This window comes from Bufo bufo, chromosome 4 (genome assembly GCF_905171765.1).
Source record: "Bufo bufo chromosome 4, aBufBuf1.1, whole genome shotgun sequence".
In the NCBI taxonomy this organism is placed as follows: domain Eukaryota; kingdom Metazoa; phylum Chordata; class Amphibia; order Anura; family Bufonidae; genus Bufo; species Bufo bufo.
The window spans coordinates 334,102,347-334,119,480 of NC_053392.1; the positions used below are offsets into that span (position 1 = coordinate 334,102,347).

At 40.8% G+C, this 17,134-nt stretch overlaps 1 protein-coding gene across 2 annotated transcripts in view; it reads left to right on the forward strand.

The window, feature by feature from the left end:
* Window positions 1–16,030, forward strand: part of LOC120998241 (sine oculis binding protein homolog) — a 238,010-nt gene extending 221,980 nt beyond the window's left edge. For both annotated transcript variants that reach the window (XM_040428833.1, XM_040428834.1), the window contains one exon: window positions 14,092–16,030. The gene's annotated coding sequence lies outside the window, so the exon portion shown is untranslated. The remainder of the gene's footprint in view (window positions 1–14,091) is intronic.
* The last annotated feature ends 1,104 nt before the right edge of the window (window positions 16,031–17,134 follow it).

Consider the following 17,134-nt stretch of genomic DNA (forward strand, 5'->3'; position numbering starts at 1 on the left):
GTTTCTTCTATATGACATATAGCGAACAAGGACCGGCACTGACTTTCTTAACGATATGAAGAAACTTTTATTAAACGCATCATAGCATCATCTGGATTAGTTTCGGCTCAAGCCTGAGCTTTTTTCAAACTGCAACAGCCCTTCTCCAGAAATCTAGTAACTGTAGCCTGTAATATTATTACACTCCAGAAATACATCCAGGCCCATCTTGAACTCTTTTAGTGAACTCACCATCACCACCTCCTCAGGCAGAGAGTTCCATAGTCTCACTGCTCTTACCGTAAAGAATCCTCTGCTATGTTTGTGTACAAACCTTCTTTCCTCCAGACGCAGAGGATGTCCCCTCGACACAGTCATAGTCCTGGGGATAAATAGATGATGGGAGAGATCTCTGTACTGACCCCTGATATATTTATACATAGTAATTAGATCTCCCCTCAGTCGTCTTTTTTCTAAACTAAATAATCTTAATTTTGATTATCTTTCTGGTACTGCAGTCCACCCATTCCAGTTATTACTTTAGTTGCCCTCCTCTGAACCCTCTCCAGCTCTGCTATTTCTGCCTTATTCACAGGAGCCGAGAATTGTACACAGTACTCCATGTGTGGTCTGACTAGTGATTTGTAAAGTGGTAGGACTATGTTCTCATCACGGGCATCTATGCCCCTTTTGATGCAACCCATTATCTTATTGGCCTTTGCAGCAGCTGCCTGAACCTGGTTTCTGCAGCTTAGTTTACTGCTCACTAAAATTCCTAGGTCCTTTTCCATGTCAGTGTTACCCAGTGTTTTACCATTTAGTATGTACGGGTGACTTGCATTATTCCTTCCCATGCGCATAACCATATATTTATCAGTATTAAATCTCATCTGCTACTTCTCTGCACAAGCTTCTAATCTATCCAGATCCATCTGTAGCAGTATACTGTCCTAGGTAATCAAGGTAACACTGCTATAATATTTTTGTCCTTTTCAACACACATATCTATGCATATAGAATATCTATCCCTATTTTATTAATTTATATACAGAGGTTTAGCAGAAACAAAAAACACGGAAACAAAAAACAGAAAAAAGAGGGAAATGGGTTTGTGTCTGTTGACCATTGTGCTGTGCTGCCATCTTGTGACTGGTTGTAGATTAGATCAAGTAGATGTCATCATAAGAAAACCTCTTTAATATAGCCTTTTACTCTGTGCTATGGATCTTTACGTGGTTCATGATGGCTTGTGGGAAATTTGATATTGTTTTCTATGGTATATACAGTAAGTGCCAATTCCACAGTATTTCACATCAAGTAGATGCTTTAGTTGTAACGTTAACTAAATAGAGTGCTTTATAATGTACCAGCAGAAGGACTCGGCTTCACTCGGGTATATTTAATCTATTTCATTTATTGTTTGTGTGTCGTTAAAAGATACTGACAGTATCCCCCATAACAGTGACCTCTACAGCACTCCGCCCCTTTAACAGTGAACTCCACAGTCCCCCACCCCTTAACACTGCCCCCCCCCCCCACCATGCCTCCACAGCATCCCATCCCCTTAACTTTGACCTTCATAGCAGCCCACCCCTTTAGCAGTGAGTTTCACAGCACCCCACTCCCTTCACAGTTGAGGTCTCCTCAGTACCCTGCTGCTTTAACAGTGACCTCCACAGCAGTTGCCCCTTTAATAGTGGCCCCTGTCCCCTTAACAGTGACCTCCACAGTGTCCGCCGTTTTTACAGTGACCTCCACAGCGGCCTGCCCCTTAACAGTAACATCTACAGTGAACGCCTCTTTAACAGTGACTTCCACAGTGCCCGCTCCTTTATCAGTGACCTCCATAGCGCCCTGCCCCTTTAATGCTAGGGCTACACGACGACATGTGTCGCCCGACATTTTGTCTCAACAATTTTTATAATGCTAGGCTATGGTGTCGCACTGCGACATGTGAGATGGATTTTTCTGCGACTGTCGCATCGCAACACCATAGACTATCATTATAAAAAGTGTCACGCGATATTGGTGCGACATCAATGTTGCGCGACACATGTAGCAGTGTAGTTGTGCCCTATGTGTCGTGCAACTAATTGTCGTGCGACACATGTCGTTGTGTAGCCCTAGCGTAAAGGTGACCTGCAGCAGTGAAGAAAAATGGCTGGGTTGTTATGGAAACCTGTAGTAAAACTGTGTGCATGTGGAGACTAAGGGCCTGCAAGCTTCTAGTGGCTGATAAGGGACATGTGACCATGTGTATGGCAGTTGGGATATGAAGAGAAAGACTTGCAAGCTTGTATTGGCTAATGTAGGTCATTTTTTGGGAATATCTCAGGAACGGTACGTCCTAGAGAGCTGTGACCCCCGATGGTTGCGTTTTTTGAGTGATTGCAGAACATACATACATATATACGTCCTTCTTTATATATAGATAATGTTTAAACAGAGTCTTCACAAAAGTGAAATGCTAACACAGAGTACTGGACACATGCTGCATTTGGAAAGATACTGTAGCCAAAGTCACTATCTTAATTAACACAATAACGACAAATTTGATAAATATTGATGCTAGATGCATCAGAAAGACTAAATCAGTCAATATGATTGCATTTTACTATTTTCTATGACAACTGTCCTTGTGATATATTAGATAGATAGATTTCGAGCAAATCCTGACAGGACTCCTAGGAAAGGCAGTGAGAGTCCTGATTATTCTGACCACACAGAAACATAGAAACATAGAATGTGTCGGCAGATAAGAACCATTTGGCCCATCTAGTCTGCCCAATATACTGAATACTATGAATAGCCCCTGGCCCTATCTTATATGAAGGATGGCCTTATGCCTATCCCATGCATGCTTAAACTCCTTCACTGTATTTGCAGCTACCACTTCTGCAGGAAGGCTATTCCATGCATCCACTACTCTCTCAGTAAAGTAATACTTCCTGATATTACTTTTAAACCTTTGCCCCTCTAATTTAAAACGATGTCCTCTTGTAGCAGTTTTTCTTCTTTTAAATATTCTCTCCTCTTTTACCTTGTTGATTCCCTTTATGTATTTAAAAGTTTCTATCATATCCCCTCTGTCTCGTCTTTCTTCCAAACTATACATGTTAAGGTCCTTTAATCTTTCCTGGTAAGTTTTATCCTGCAGTCCATTTACCAGTTTAGTAGCTCTTCTCTGAGCTCTCTCCAAAGTATCAATATCCTTCTGGAGATATGGTCTCCAGCACTGCGCACAATACTCCAAATGAGGTCTCACTAGTGCTCTGTAGAGCGGCATGAGCACCTCCCTCTTTCTACTGGTAATGCCTCTCCCTATACACCCAAGCATTCTGCTAGCATCTCCTGCTGCTCTATGACATTGTCTGCCTACCTTTAAGTCTTCTGAAATAATGACCCCTAAATCCCTTTCCTCAGATACTGAGGTTAGGACTGTATCACTGATTTTATATTCTGCTCTTGGGTTTTTACGCCCAAGGTGCATTATCTTGCACTTATCAACATTAAATTTTAGTTGCCAGATTTTTGACCATTCCTCTAGTTTTCCTAAATCCTTTTCCATTTGGTGTATCCCTCCAGGAACATCAACCCTGTTACAAATCTTTGTGCTATCAACAAAAAGACACACCTTACCATCGAGGCCTTCTGCAATTTCGCTGATAAAAATATTAAACAATATGGGTCCCAGAACAGATCCCTGAGGTACCCCACTGGTAACAAGACCATGGTCTGAATATACTCCATTGACTACAACCCTCTGTTGTCTGTCCCTCAGCCACTGCCTAATCCATTCAACAATATGGGAATTCCAAGCCCAAAGACTGCAATTTATTGATAAGCCTTCTATGTGGGACAGTATCAAAAGCCTTACTAAAGTCTAGATAAGCGATGTCTACTGCACCTCCGCCATCTATTATTTTAGTCACCCAATCAAAAAAATCTATAAGATTAGTTTGACATGATCTCCCTGAAGTAAACCCATGCTGTTTTTCATCTTTCAATCCATGGGATTTTAGATGTTCCACAATCCTCTCCTTAAGTATGGTTTCCATTAATTTCCCCACTATTGATGTCAGGCTTACTGGCCTATAGTTGCCCGATTCCTCCCTACTACTTTTCTTGTGAATGGGCACAACATTTGCTAATTTCCAATCTTCTGGGACGACTTCTGTTGCCAGTGATTGGTTAAATATATCTGTTAATAGTTTTGCTAGTTCACCGCTGAGCTCTTTTAATAGCTTTGGGTGTATCCCATCAGGCCCCTGTGACTTAATTGTATTAATTTTAGACAGCTGACTTAGAACCTCTTCCTCTGTAAAGACACATGCATCAAAAGATTCATTAGTCTTCTTTGCTAACTGAGGTCCCTTTCCTTCATTTTCCTTTCTAAAAACTGAACAGAAGTATTCATTGAGGCAGTCAGCTAGTTATTTATCTTCTTCCATATACCTTCCTTCTTTTGTTTTTAATTTTGTAATTCCTTGTTTTAGTTTCCTTTTTTCATTTATGTATCTGAAGAATGCCTTATCGCCTTTTTTCCCTGACTGAGCTAATTTCTCTTCTGCCTGTGCTTTAGAAGCTCTTATAACTTGTTTGGCCTCTCTCTGCCTAATCTTATAAATTTGCCTGTCATCCTCGTTTTTTTTTATTTTTATAATTCCTAAATGCAATCTTTTTGTTTTTAATGATTTTGGCCACTTCTGCTGAGTACCACAGTGGTCTCTTTCTTTTTTTGCTTTTAGGGCTCTTTCACACCTACGTTATTGTCTTCCGGCATAGAGTTCCGTCGTCGGGGCTCTATGCCGGAAGAATCCTGATCAGGATTATCCTAATGCATTCTGAATGGAGAGAAATCCGTTCAGGATGCATCAGGATGTCTTCAGTTCCGGAACGGAACGTTTTTTGGCCGGAGAAAATACCGCAGCATGCTGCGCTTTTTGCTCCGGCCAAAAATCCGGAACACTTGCCGCAAGGCCGGATCCGGAATTAATGCCCATTGGAAGGCATTGATCCGGATCCGGCCTTAAGCTAAACGTCGTTTCGGCGCATTGCCGGAGCCGACATTTAGCTTTTTCTGATTGGTTACCATGGCTGCCGGGACGCTAAAGTCCTGGCAGCCATGGTAAAGTGCAGTGGGGAGCGGGGGAGCAGCATACTTACCGTCCGTGCGGCTCCCGGGGCGCTCCAGGGTGACGTCAGGGCGCCCCAAGCGCATGGATTACGTGATCGCATGGATCACGTCATCCATGCGCATGGGGCGCTCTGACGTCATTCTGGAGCGCCCCGGGAGCCGCACGGACTGTAAGTACACTGCGTGCAGAATTATTAGGCAAATGAGAATTTTGACCACATCATCCTCTTTATGCATGTTGTCTTACTCCAAGCTGTATAGGCTCGAAAGCCTACTACTAATTAAGCATATTAGGTGATGTGCATCTCTGTAATGAGAAGGGGTGTGGTCTAATGACATCAACACCCTATATTAGGTGTGCATAATTATTAGGCAAAATGGGTCAAAAGAAAGACTTGACAGGCTCAGAAAAGTCAAAAAAAGTGAGATATCTTGCAGAGGGATGCAGCACTCTTAAAATTGCAAAGCTTCTGAAGCGTGATCATCGAACAATCAAGCGTTTCATTCAAAATAGTCAACAGGGTCGCAAGAAGCGTGTGGAAAAACCAAGGCGCAAAATAACTGCCCATGAACTGAGAAAAGTCAAGCGTGCAGCTGCCAAGATGCCGCTTGCCACCAGTTTGGCCATATTTCAGAGCTGCAACATCACTGGAGTGCCCAAAAGCACAAGGTGTGCAATACTCAGAGACATGGCCAAGGTAAGAAAGGCTGAAAGACGACCACCACTGAACAAGATACACAAGCTGAAACGTCAAGACTGGGCCAAGAAATATCTCAAGACTGATTTTTCTAAGGTTTTATGGACTGATGAAATGAGAGTGAGTCTTGATGGGCCAGATGGATGGGCCCGTAGCTGGATTTGTAAAGGGCAGAGAGCTCCAGTCCGACTCAGACGCCAGCAAGGTGGAGGTGGAGTACTGGTTTGGGCTGGTATCATCAAAGATGAGCTTGTGGGGCCTTTTCGGGTTGAGGATGGAGTCAAGCTCAACTCCCAGTCCTACTGCCAGTTTCTGGAAGACACCTTCTTCAAGCAGTGGTACAGGAAGAAGTCTGCATCCTTCAAGAAAAACATGATTTTCATGCAGGACAATGCTCCATCACACGCGTCCAAGTACTCCACAGCGTGGCTGGCAAGAAAGGGTATAAAAGAAGAAAATCTAATGACATGGCCTCCTTGTTCACCTGATCTGAACCCCATTGAGAACCTGTGGTCCATCATCAAATGTGAGATTTACAAGGAGGGAAAACAGTACACCTCTCTGAACAGTGTCTGGGAGGCTGTGGTTGCTGCTGCACGCAATGTTGATGGTGAACAGATCAAAACACTGACAGAATCCATGGATAGCAGGCTTTTGAGTGTCCTTGCAAAGAAAGGTGGCTATATTGGTCACTGATTTGTTTTTGTTTTGTTTTTGAATGTCAGAAATGTATATTTGTGAATGTTGACATGTTATATTGGTTTCACTGGTAAAAATAAATAATTGAAATGGGTATATATTTGTTTTTTGTTAAGTTGCCTAATATTTATGCACAGTAATAGTCACCTGCACACACAGATATCCCCCTAAAATAGCTAAAACTAAAAACAAACTAAAAACTACTTCCAAAAATATTCAGCTTTGATATTAATGAGTTTTTTGGGTTCATTGAGAACATGGTTGTTGTTCAATAATAAAATTAATCCTCAAAAATACAACTTGCCTAATAATTCTGCACTCCCTGTATACCGCTCCCCGCTCCTACTATGGCAACCAGGACTTTAATAGCGTCCTGGGTGCCATAGTAACACTGAAAGCATTTGGAAGACGGCTCCGTCTTCAAATGCTTTCAGTACACTTGCGTTTTTCCGGATCCGGCGGGCACCTCCGGCAACGGAAGTGCATGCCGGATCCCAACAATGCAAGTGTGAAAGAGGCCTAACTGACAAGCCTAATGCAATTTTCTGTTGCCTTCAATAGTGCCACTTTTAAGTAGTCCCATTTCTCCTGGACTCCAATGAAACTGTTCCAATATGGTAGGGACTCGTATACCACTAATCAAATTTTAGAAAAGTCAGTTTTTCTAAAATCTAAAACTTTTGTTTTTGTGTGGTGTGACTCAGTCACTGTACTTATAGTAAACCACACTGACTGGTGATCACTAGATCCCAAGCTTTCCCCTACAGTAATATCAGATACCAAATTCCCATTTGTGAATACTAAATCTAAAATGGCCTCCTTCCAGGTTGGCTCCTCAACTACTTGCTGTAGAGATAATCCCAGTAGGGAATTTAGAATATCTGTACTCCTGGCAGAACTAGCTATTTTGGTTTTCCAGTTTACATCAGGAAGATTGAAGTCTCCCATAATGATAACTTCCCCCTTCAATGTCATTTTAGCTATTTCCTCAACTAGTAGATCATCTAATTCTTTGACTTGGCTAGGTGGTCTATATATCACAATCACACGAGTTACCTTATGATTATCAAGCGGCAAGGTAACCCAAACTGACTCTAAATTGTTCTCGCTAACTTGTATCAAATTAGATTTTATGCTATCTTTCACATACAGGGCCACCCCTCCCCCTTCTTGCCTTCTCTGTCTTTCCTGTATAGAGAGAACCCTGGTATTGTTATATCCCAGTCATTACTCCCATTGAACCATGTTTCAGTAACAGCCACTACATCTGTTGTAGTGTGCTGAAGTGAGACAGGCCCTTCAAGGCTGTATGAATAGAAAAACTTAAAGTGAACAATTCAGAGAAACACATTAGAAGCTAGATTAGACATTTTATAGCCGGTTGCCCTTAGTCTGCCTGCCGAATACATTAATGCTCTGGGAAAAAAATATTCTCATTTTATCCAAAATATAACTAATTCTATTTTAGTAGATGATTGACAGTTTTCCCTGTATCAGAGTGAATATAGAGAAGGCTGTCAATCACTGTGTGAAGGTGGGGTCATCAGGACTCTTACTGATTCTACTAGAAGTCCTATCAGCATTTACTTTGTTTCTTACTCCGAAATCCTGCTCCAAATCATCTAAACTTATATATGACATTTCATAAGATGCCTAAATGACATTTCCCTTTAAATTTGATTAACCTTACATTAAGCATGTGTTAGATTAGCTAGTGTACCTGACAGCAGGACAAGAGCACCTGGGTTTCCTTTTGAGCATATATTTTTAGTCTAGATGTCACTGTGCACTTTGTATCAAAGTCACAGTATGTAAGTGGTAGTAGCAACGGGGGATGGGCACCGAGTGCCAATTTATGGTTATATGATCATGTTGATACTAAGATTAGACAATGTTGCTTTTAATACTTCAAGCAACCTATGTAATAGATACAGTAGCATGTTGCTTTCTTACTCCAGCAAATATAAAAAGGAGCTTGGCTATAACTCAGCAGTAATATCGTCATACTCCCTTAATTCATTGCATTTAGTAATCATTTCTGTATAGATTCGTTTCTAATGCCTTATAAATAAAAAAGATGGTATGCTGTAAACCATCTGGCCTCTAATCACAGATGACATTGCGAAAATTAAAGTGAACAATTCAGAGAAACACATTAGAAGCTAGATTAGACATTTTATAGCCGGCTGCCCTTAGTCTGCCTGCCGAATACATTAATGCTCTGGAAAAAAAATATTCTCATTTTATCCAAAATATAACTAATTCTATTTTAGTAGATTTTTATTTCATGTCAGCCTTTATTTAAATTTCATCATAAAAAGATTAAGCGTTTTTTAAAGACCATTTAAATAGTTTTACTTATTGCCATACCATTAACTATGCATGTAATAGAATAATTGTAATATGTGGTGTACTTTGCAAAAGACTCCATTCATTTTATAGCTAAACTCTGTCTTTTATGCTTATTACAGTTCTGTGTTAGCAGAAAATGTCCAGAACTCAATGGTCTGTGTAAACTAAACTTGAGCAAATAACATTACAATTTGAAGACTATCCAGAAAAAGTTGTAGTGTCTTTAACACCACAGTTAGTAGTGGGGCTGTGGGGTCAGAGTCGGTTTTCAGGGTCTGAGTCAGAGTCAGTTTAATTGTACTGATTAGGCTTCGTTCACATCACCGTTCTGGCTTTCCGTTCTCCTGCTCCGTCTAGGAGAAGGAGAACGGAAAGGACGGAAAAGGCACATAACTGACGCCAAACTGAGTCAAACTGAGCCCTTAGGACCCCATAGACTATAATGGGGTCCGTTATGTTTCCGCTCAGAAGATGATTTTTAAGCGGAGACAAAAGTTGTGCATGCAGGACTTTTGTCTCCGCTTAAAAATCATCTTCTGAGCGGAAACATAACGGACCCCATTATAGTCTATGGGGTCCTAAGGGCTCCGTTTGACTCAGTTTGGCGTCAGTTATGTGCCTTTTCCGTCCTTTCCGTTCTCCTGCTCCTAGACGGAGCAGGAGAACGGAAAGCCAGACCGGTGATGTGAATGTAGCCTTAGAGTTGAGTGAATTGATTTGGTTTAAATCAAATTCAACACAGATTTTCTAAATTTTTGGCAATTCGATTCAAATAAATTTCTCAAAATAGCGTCAGACATTTTTCAGACCAGAAGACAAGAAAGATGTGGAAGGAGGATCACGTTATCCTGGAAGGTGTCTGTGTATGCACACCGACAGACATTTGCCAACAAACACCAAACATTTTTGGATTATTTTAAAAAATGAAAAAAATCCAACTGTGCTGTGTGAAGACGTTGTTAGTTAACACCAGTAGCCATGCGTTTACCCATAGCCATATATGTTGCTGTCCCTTTGACATTGCTCATGATGACTTGGCGTTAACAAATTAGAAAGAGGTTGCAATGAGTCCTAGGAGACCCCCAAATGTATTCCAAAACTCGTCAGGGCAATTGGGACTCTTTCAATTTTGGTGGAATTTATTCGGACCCAGCTAAATTGAATTTGAATGAATTTCAGTAAATTCGCTCATCCCTAGTATGGACTCCAACTTTGGCTTCAAAATATCAAATTATATATATATTATATCATTAATAGCTTGTTGCATATTTCCTTTGAGAAGAATCTTGGAAAGTTTTTTTGTTTCTTGATGCAAATCCCGATTTTACAATTTTAATACAGTAAATTTGATATGACTAGACATTATACATGAACCATTTATAAAGGCGTCAAGAATGTAGGAAAGTAGAGAAGTTGGTGTCGGAAGTTTGGCTTACTGACTCCACATTGCTGTAAGTGAACACCAAGCACATAAATATGACATACATTCCTGTCCTACCTTTGCCAGACTTTTCTGATGCCCCGTTTTCATGTCATAAATTCTCTGCCAGAAGTGCAGTTTTTCAAAGATTCAGTGACGTACCGGGTCCGCTTTGCAGGGAGCCCGGTGACGTCACCATCAGCCTCAGTGATTATGCAGAGCACACTGAGGGGCGGAAACTAGGCGGCATTACATTGTACTAAGCCCTGCCCCTCTTGTCCGGTGACGTCATTGGGCAGTGCACTTTCTTTTCAATGAAGGAGGCAGAGCACTATGCTACTTAGCATAGTAAACGCCTCCTATGTAAAATATATGCAGCAGGCTGGAGAAAGAATGATTCAGGGGGGCGGATGCACGGAGGAGGTGACAATGTGCGGCAGGAGGCGGAATATGAATGAGGGAGGCGGATGCACGGTGGATTGCTTTTCATCAGAAAACACGCGATGCTGCGCTAGGACCCAAAGGGCAGTGCGGCAGGAAGTTAGCGCGAACATAAACATCGATCCCATTAATATATATTAATAAAGGTCAGAACTTTTCTGATCTGAGTTGTAAATTCACTGCATAGACATGGAATTAAAGGGGAAAGAAGTTTTAAAAATAACAAAGAATTGGTACTCACCTCACCTCTCTTAAAGACATTTAGTTAAGTGTTTAATACTGATGACCTATCCTCAATATAGATTATCAGTATGTGATTGGTGGGGATCTGACTCCTGGCACCCCTGACGATCAGCAGTTTCAAGAAGCTGTAGCCCTACGGTGAGTGCCATGGCCTCCTTACAGCTTACCAAGCACGATACTGTCCAGGGGTAGAGGGAGCTATGATGATATGTTGCTTAGAAATGTGGCGATAATTTAATAGGTCAAATCCTAGATTGTAAAACTTAGTATAAACTGCTACAGTTAACAAAAAATTAAATTTATACAGTAACCTTAATGAATAAACCAAAAGTCGAATGATATAAAAGATCTCTAGTTTTCAACGCAAGAGAATAAGACCAATAACTGAAGTAGCAGAGCAGACGAATGGTCAAATATTTATTATGCACTTGATGATGTGTAACATTATAAAAAATGGGCGCCCTACAATCAGCTCAACTATTACAGATTTTGCATGTCTATATTGATATGTAAATACTCTAATTACTATAATCAGCTTCTACTTTAGTTTTAGCTTGTTATTTCAAACCCAACAAGATGAATTTCCAAATGTATTTTTTAATATGTGAATAAGAATGGTCACAGCTAATTTGCATGTTTTTGTATACAGTTCTCTGTAATGATATACTTAACGTCACCAATGCTGGTTTCAGAAATAGCTCCATTTATATACCACAGCATCATCTCATTTTACTCACCAACTATACAGATAATGAAGCAATTAAACCTAATTAATGTCTATTTAAAGAAGCAATGGCATGCCAGTAGGAATAGTATGGTTCCAGAATCATAATCATTCTAAATTATTACTAACTAATTTACCATAGAAGATGTAAATTTTATTTTGATCAGCATGGATTGCAAAACGAATGTTTCTGCCGATCCTTGTGGAAAAAGCCATTGAAATGATTTTGGGAATGACTTCCTTCACCTATATAAGATAGATATGTATGGCTCTTATTCTTCAGAAAGAATGTCTTCTTTTTAGGTGCCAATGTGATATTTGATTATTATTTTCATTTTATTATAAAAATTATAATTAATGAACACCTTTGGGCTAATGTTTTTGTGATTGCAATGTACTCATTTTGGGATAAAAAAAATAATTTTTCAATTGGTCTTTATTAAAAATGTGAAGCCATTTTTGAGATACGTGAGTTAAAAAAATCTGTTTGCAGAGTATCACTTCTCAGTCCCGTCAGCTGACTCCTCATGTGAAGCCTTATCTCTGATTTCCTGACCTCATAAACATTTATTATAACTAAACTCTTGTCAAAATGATACAAATATCGCTTAAATAAGTGTCAGGAGATCAAAGATAAGGCTTCCCATGAGCCATCAGCTGCTGGGACTGAGTAGTCACACTCTGCAAACAGACCTTAGCCCTTAAGTTTAACTGGGTTTTAGTTTACTCTCTGTGACTCCAGAGCAAAATGTATGCTAGGGCCTCTTTACCATTTATTTCAATGGATTCATGCTACGTAGTGTCTTATATTCACACCAAGTAAATGCTGTGTGTGAATATAGGAATGTGAACAACCTCATGAAATTTGTCTTTACCACTGACATTGCTGAGGTATGTCAGCTTCTGTGGCATCATTGCCCACTAAAAAACCTTAAAGAGGATGCAAAGGGTCTTCAACATTGGATACCTTTGCTCTCAGAAGCAGCTGTCTGTAAGCTGCAGGTTTGGGCTCTCATTTCCTAGGGCCAGCACACCAAGTTATCTCGCCACCCACCGCACTCACACCTTTGCTGTGCTTCCACCTGTGCAGTCACACCTCATTCTGAGACCCAGGACTGACATCAATTGGTGGGGGGAGGGGGGCTGACACACCGCACCCTCTACGATCAGCTGCTTCACAGTAGCTCAGGCACCGGAAGTTGTCCCAGAACTACACAGTTCTGTGTATTGTGTAGTGAACCGACCTGGTAATTGCAGCACTGCCTCCATTCACTCAATGGGAGCAGCACTCTGTCCAACACACAATGGACAGAGCTGTGTAGTTACGGGACGACGTCTGGTACCTGAGGCACTGTGGTGGCTCTATCCTATCAAGATAGGCCATGAATATCTGATTGGTCAGTCCCCTGCAGTGTCCGACCCACTTTTCTCTGACAACTCTCCTACTGATATAATGATGAGAGACAGAGGGAGTCCGCTCCCTCTGTCAGCGCTTTACATGCAGCGGATGCCATTGCCTGCGGCATGTAAAGCTTTAAACACCCCCCATCTCCTGCCGGTCCGGGCTGTTAGAGCAGGGCCTCGGTTCTCATGTGAGAGCCGGGTCCCCGCTCCCCACTGCACAGGGGGCCCATGCAGCGCTTAGACTGGGCCACTATAAAAAAAAAGCGGCGGATCAACCTAAGGCCCCTAAGGCATATGGGTGGTCACTAAGGGGTTAAATATTACTTTATTATAAATATATTACCAAAAACCTTTCATTAGCTATAACAGCTTGTTTTGTCTAGGGAGCAATCATCAGGGTAAATAAAATTGCCGCCACCCTATTAGTGCACACAAAACCTGTCCTAATCTCACAGCAGGACAACACTGAGATAAAGAGCTGCCTCATCCTCCTCTCTGCTCTACTTGTCAGGGATTATAATCCTGAATACAGCTGATAAGATCTTCAGTTGAATCTCTGTAGGAATGGAGTTCATGAGGAGACATTAAGTACAGAGAAGATAGTGGGGGTGTAGATAATGAGCAGCAGCACTTGTATGCAGTCTCCATTACCACAGTCTGTCCTGTCCGTCCTCTCTGTACTTCAGCTGTAAAAGTATACGTGTATACGGATTTGCTGCAATTTTCACCCTTTAAATTGCAAAATGGTATGAATTTCCAATTGAAATCTTCAAATCTAAATTCACAACAAATTGGCCAAATCTGAACATTAGTTTAATTAATGCATGAGATTACTTACAACATGTCTTTCTAGGAGTAATGTCACTCTTGTCCATGGGGAAAGTGTGGTATTGCAGCTCAGCCCAATTGAATGAATAGGGATAAGTAATTTGCACCATGCCAGTATGCACTATGCAAACTCATGTTTTTTTGTGTTTTTTATTTTATTTTATAGGATATTGGCTGACAGGGTATCTTGCATGGGAAAACAGGAGCAGCACAGTCTACGTACACTTTACCAAACCACACCAGCTGGTCCACTTCTTATTTCCATATCCTGCCACTGCCTCTGCTGACTACAAATCAACCTCCTGCCGTCTCTACTCATCATGCTGTCATGCAAGAAAAGCCATGCAGTCCATTTCTCCTAGGATGCTGAGCATTCCTTTCCACCTCACTTCCCCCTGCGCCTGCAGTCGCTGTCATGAAGAAGAAAGTGGACCAATGAATTACTCCCCCCTTCAACATCTGTACCAGAGGGCAACGTATGACTGGAATTATATGGATTTTTTCTGTTGCTTAAGAGACTTAGGTTTTGCTGCTACAATGAGAATTGTACTTTGTTCTGTAGAGTGTGGAACTGTTGAAGGGTAAAGGTTTTGCATTGGAGTAGCAACACTTCATAGTCATCTCTCTCTTACCCATGATGATGCACTTTTAATTGAAACATTTAAAGAAAAAAAAAAAGTTTTAATGGCTAATATTTTTATTTTAACAAAGGCCACCTTTCTGTCTAATGCCATATTTTCAGTGTTAGGCTTTATGGATTTTAATCCTTACAGAGTGCAGTAGAAGGCAGCATGAATAGTTGATATTGTGGTTTCTTGTACAGGCTAGATGGCAAAAGAGATCTGTAAATGTTTATTCTACTCACATTTCTTTTTAAACTCCCCCTAAACAGCACCCCAATTGGGAACAGAGCAAAAGTGTTGTACTAAAGACCAAAATTCCCCTAGGGTGTAAACTAATCTGACAAGGGAGGGAGAAGATATTTGCTGAGCGTCATAAGAGATACAGGATGAAATTTCAACCTCCCTAGATTTCACTGATCCAGGAAGCCAGCGAGACAATCTCTCCACATACACACAGCCCTTTCATGATAATTGGAATAGTATGGGCATGCCAATGATGGAATGGGGTCCAAGCGGATTTTTTTTCCCCAGACACCCCTTTTCTAAGAACCACAACGTCCTCCCCTTTTTTCCTGCCTGCTATTCTGTTTTTTGTGTTTGCTTACTCCTGTCTTGATGAAGAAAAATGTGCAATTCGGTCCTCAGTCACTGGAGTGAGGATATAACAGGGTAGAAGACACATTGATATAAATATGTGCACTTGTACAGATGTAGCCAAGAGTCCAAAACGACACTAGCATAGAGCTTGTGTGCCAGCACTTATCTTTAAGAAAGAGTGAAACCGATGTAACGTACCCCCTCTTATTTTTTTTCATACAAGTTTGGAGAAATCTCATTAAATCACATTGTGATTCAGTGTATATGTTTACTACGTCAAATAAAGCATTTGCTCATTCACCTTTTCTGCACAGTGCCTGCTATTTGAAGTAGACGTGCATTTTTTTACAATGATGTGGATTCAATATCAAGGCATTCTGTGCAGTATGGATTGGAGCATAGCCGCTTTTTTTAGTGTATGTGTACTGTTAGTACTATGTATATACTGTATTTCTATAGCTTTGTTTGTAAAAAAAAAAAAAAAGGAGAAAAAAGACAAAAAAAAACAGCATCGGCAGTTTAAACTACTGTTTCGGAAATCCCCCTTTTATTTATTAACATGGACTCGATTCCGAATTTGTGGAGTGTCAAATCCTCTTTCTGTCATGTTACATGTTTCCAGAATTGTAACTTTTAATCTGTTGGGAACAGCCGACCTATCCCTATGTTTCAAAAATTAAAATATAACACGTCATTCTTTGGTAAATTTGAAGAAACTCTGTATTGTTATTAACATTCCCACTGTAATGAAGGCGACTTGTGCGTGTGGAAAGAAAGTGAACTGAAGTGTTTGTGTTTTGTTGGATTATTTGGCTAATGGTATCTTTATGGACTGTTCTTTAGAACATCTCTTTTTGCCCTATAAATTTCTGTGCAAACTTTGAAGATCTTGTTCTTTCATGATTTATATACTACGTGGCATACATACAACAAAGCAAACAGTGCTATTAGTTCTGATTATTTGTGTGTATATGTAGTTATTATGTTAGAAACCATATTAAATCCCGTCGAGTACAGCCATACAGAAAGCTCAAAAAGTAAGTGGAGTCTGTCGCCATGCTGCTCCTGTACTAAGATCTGCAAGTCTGTGGAGTCTGTGAGAAACTGAAGTTTGGACTATGAGCATCTGAGGACATGGACCTGGATTGAAGCTGTATGCATGGGTGATTAGGGTATCAAAAGAAGAGGGGTGGGTTCCATTTAATTTTGTTGATGCCCTTCTTTCTCAGTTTATGCCAGCTTAAATGGGTTGGTTTTACCATCTGTTGTATTGACTAGACGAGCAACCGAGCAACGTGGCCAGGGGTGCACCACCAATGAGGCCAGCTGAGGCAATCGCCTGAGGCAGCACCAGGTAGGGGCAAGAGGGGGCAATGGAAGGGCCATGGGCTATGAGCACTTTCATTGTGGCACAGGGGTTAGGTTACGAAATTGGCATTTGAGGGGGGCCCGTTTCAGTTTTCACCTCAGGCAGCAGAAAGGATAGGTGTACCCCTGAACGCTGCAGTATTGCCACGTTGATAAGCAGTATTGTGGGCAATGTCAACCAGACTTTTTTGTCACCCCATGCCCATTTTGCACTGCAGAGAGTGTAAACTATATTTTACAAGGGGTGACAGGGATTGTCAATGTCTGCAATGTGCAGTCTAAGGCTAGAAGCCTTTATAGCAGTTTCTGACAAAAAAAAAGCCAAAAAATAAAAATAAAAAATGCTGCACCATTTGTCAGATCCATGTGAATGTGACAGGCAGGTAAAACATCCTGCTGACATGATCCGTAGGGGAATAGAGTAGAAACAGATGCAAAGTGACAAGCTACAGAGGAAGAAACATTGATGTATTTTGCATAAAAGAGAGACGACGGAGGTATGAAACATACAGTATTTTGCTGCCTATATTACATACAGTACCATATTGCCTGTAAGTTTAGGTCACAGCACAAGTCCACCGCAAAAAAATAAATACATTTAGAAACATAATGATAAATTGT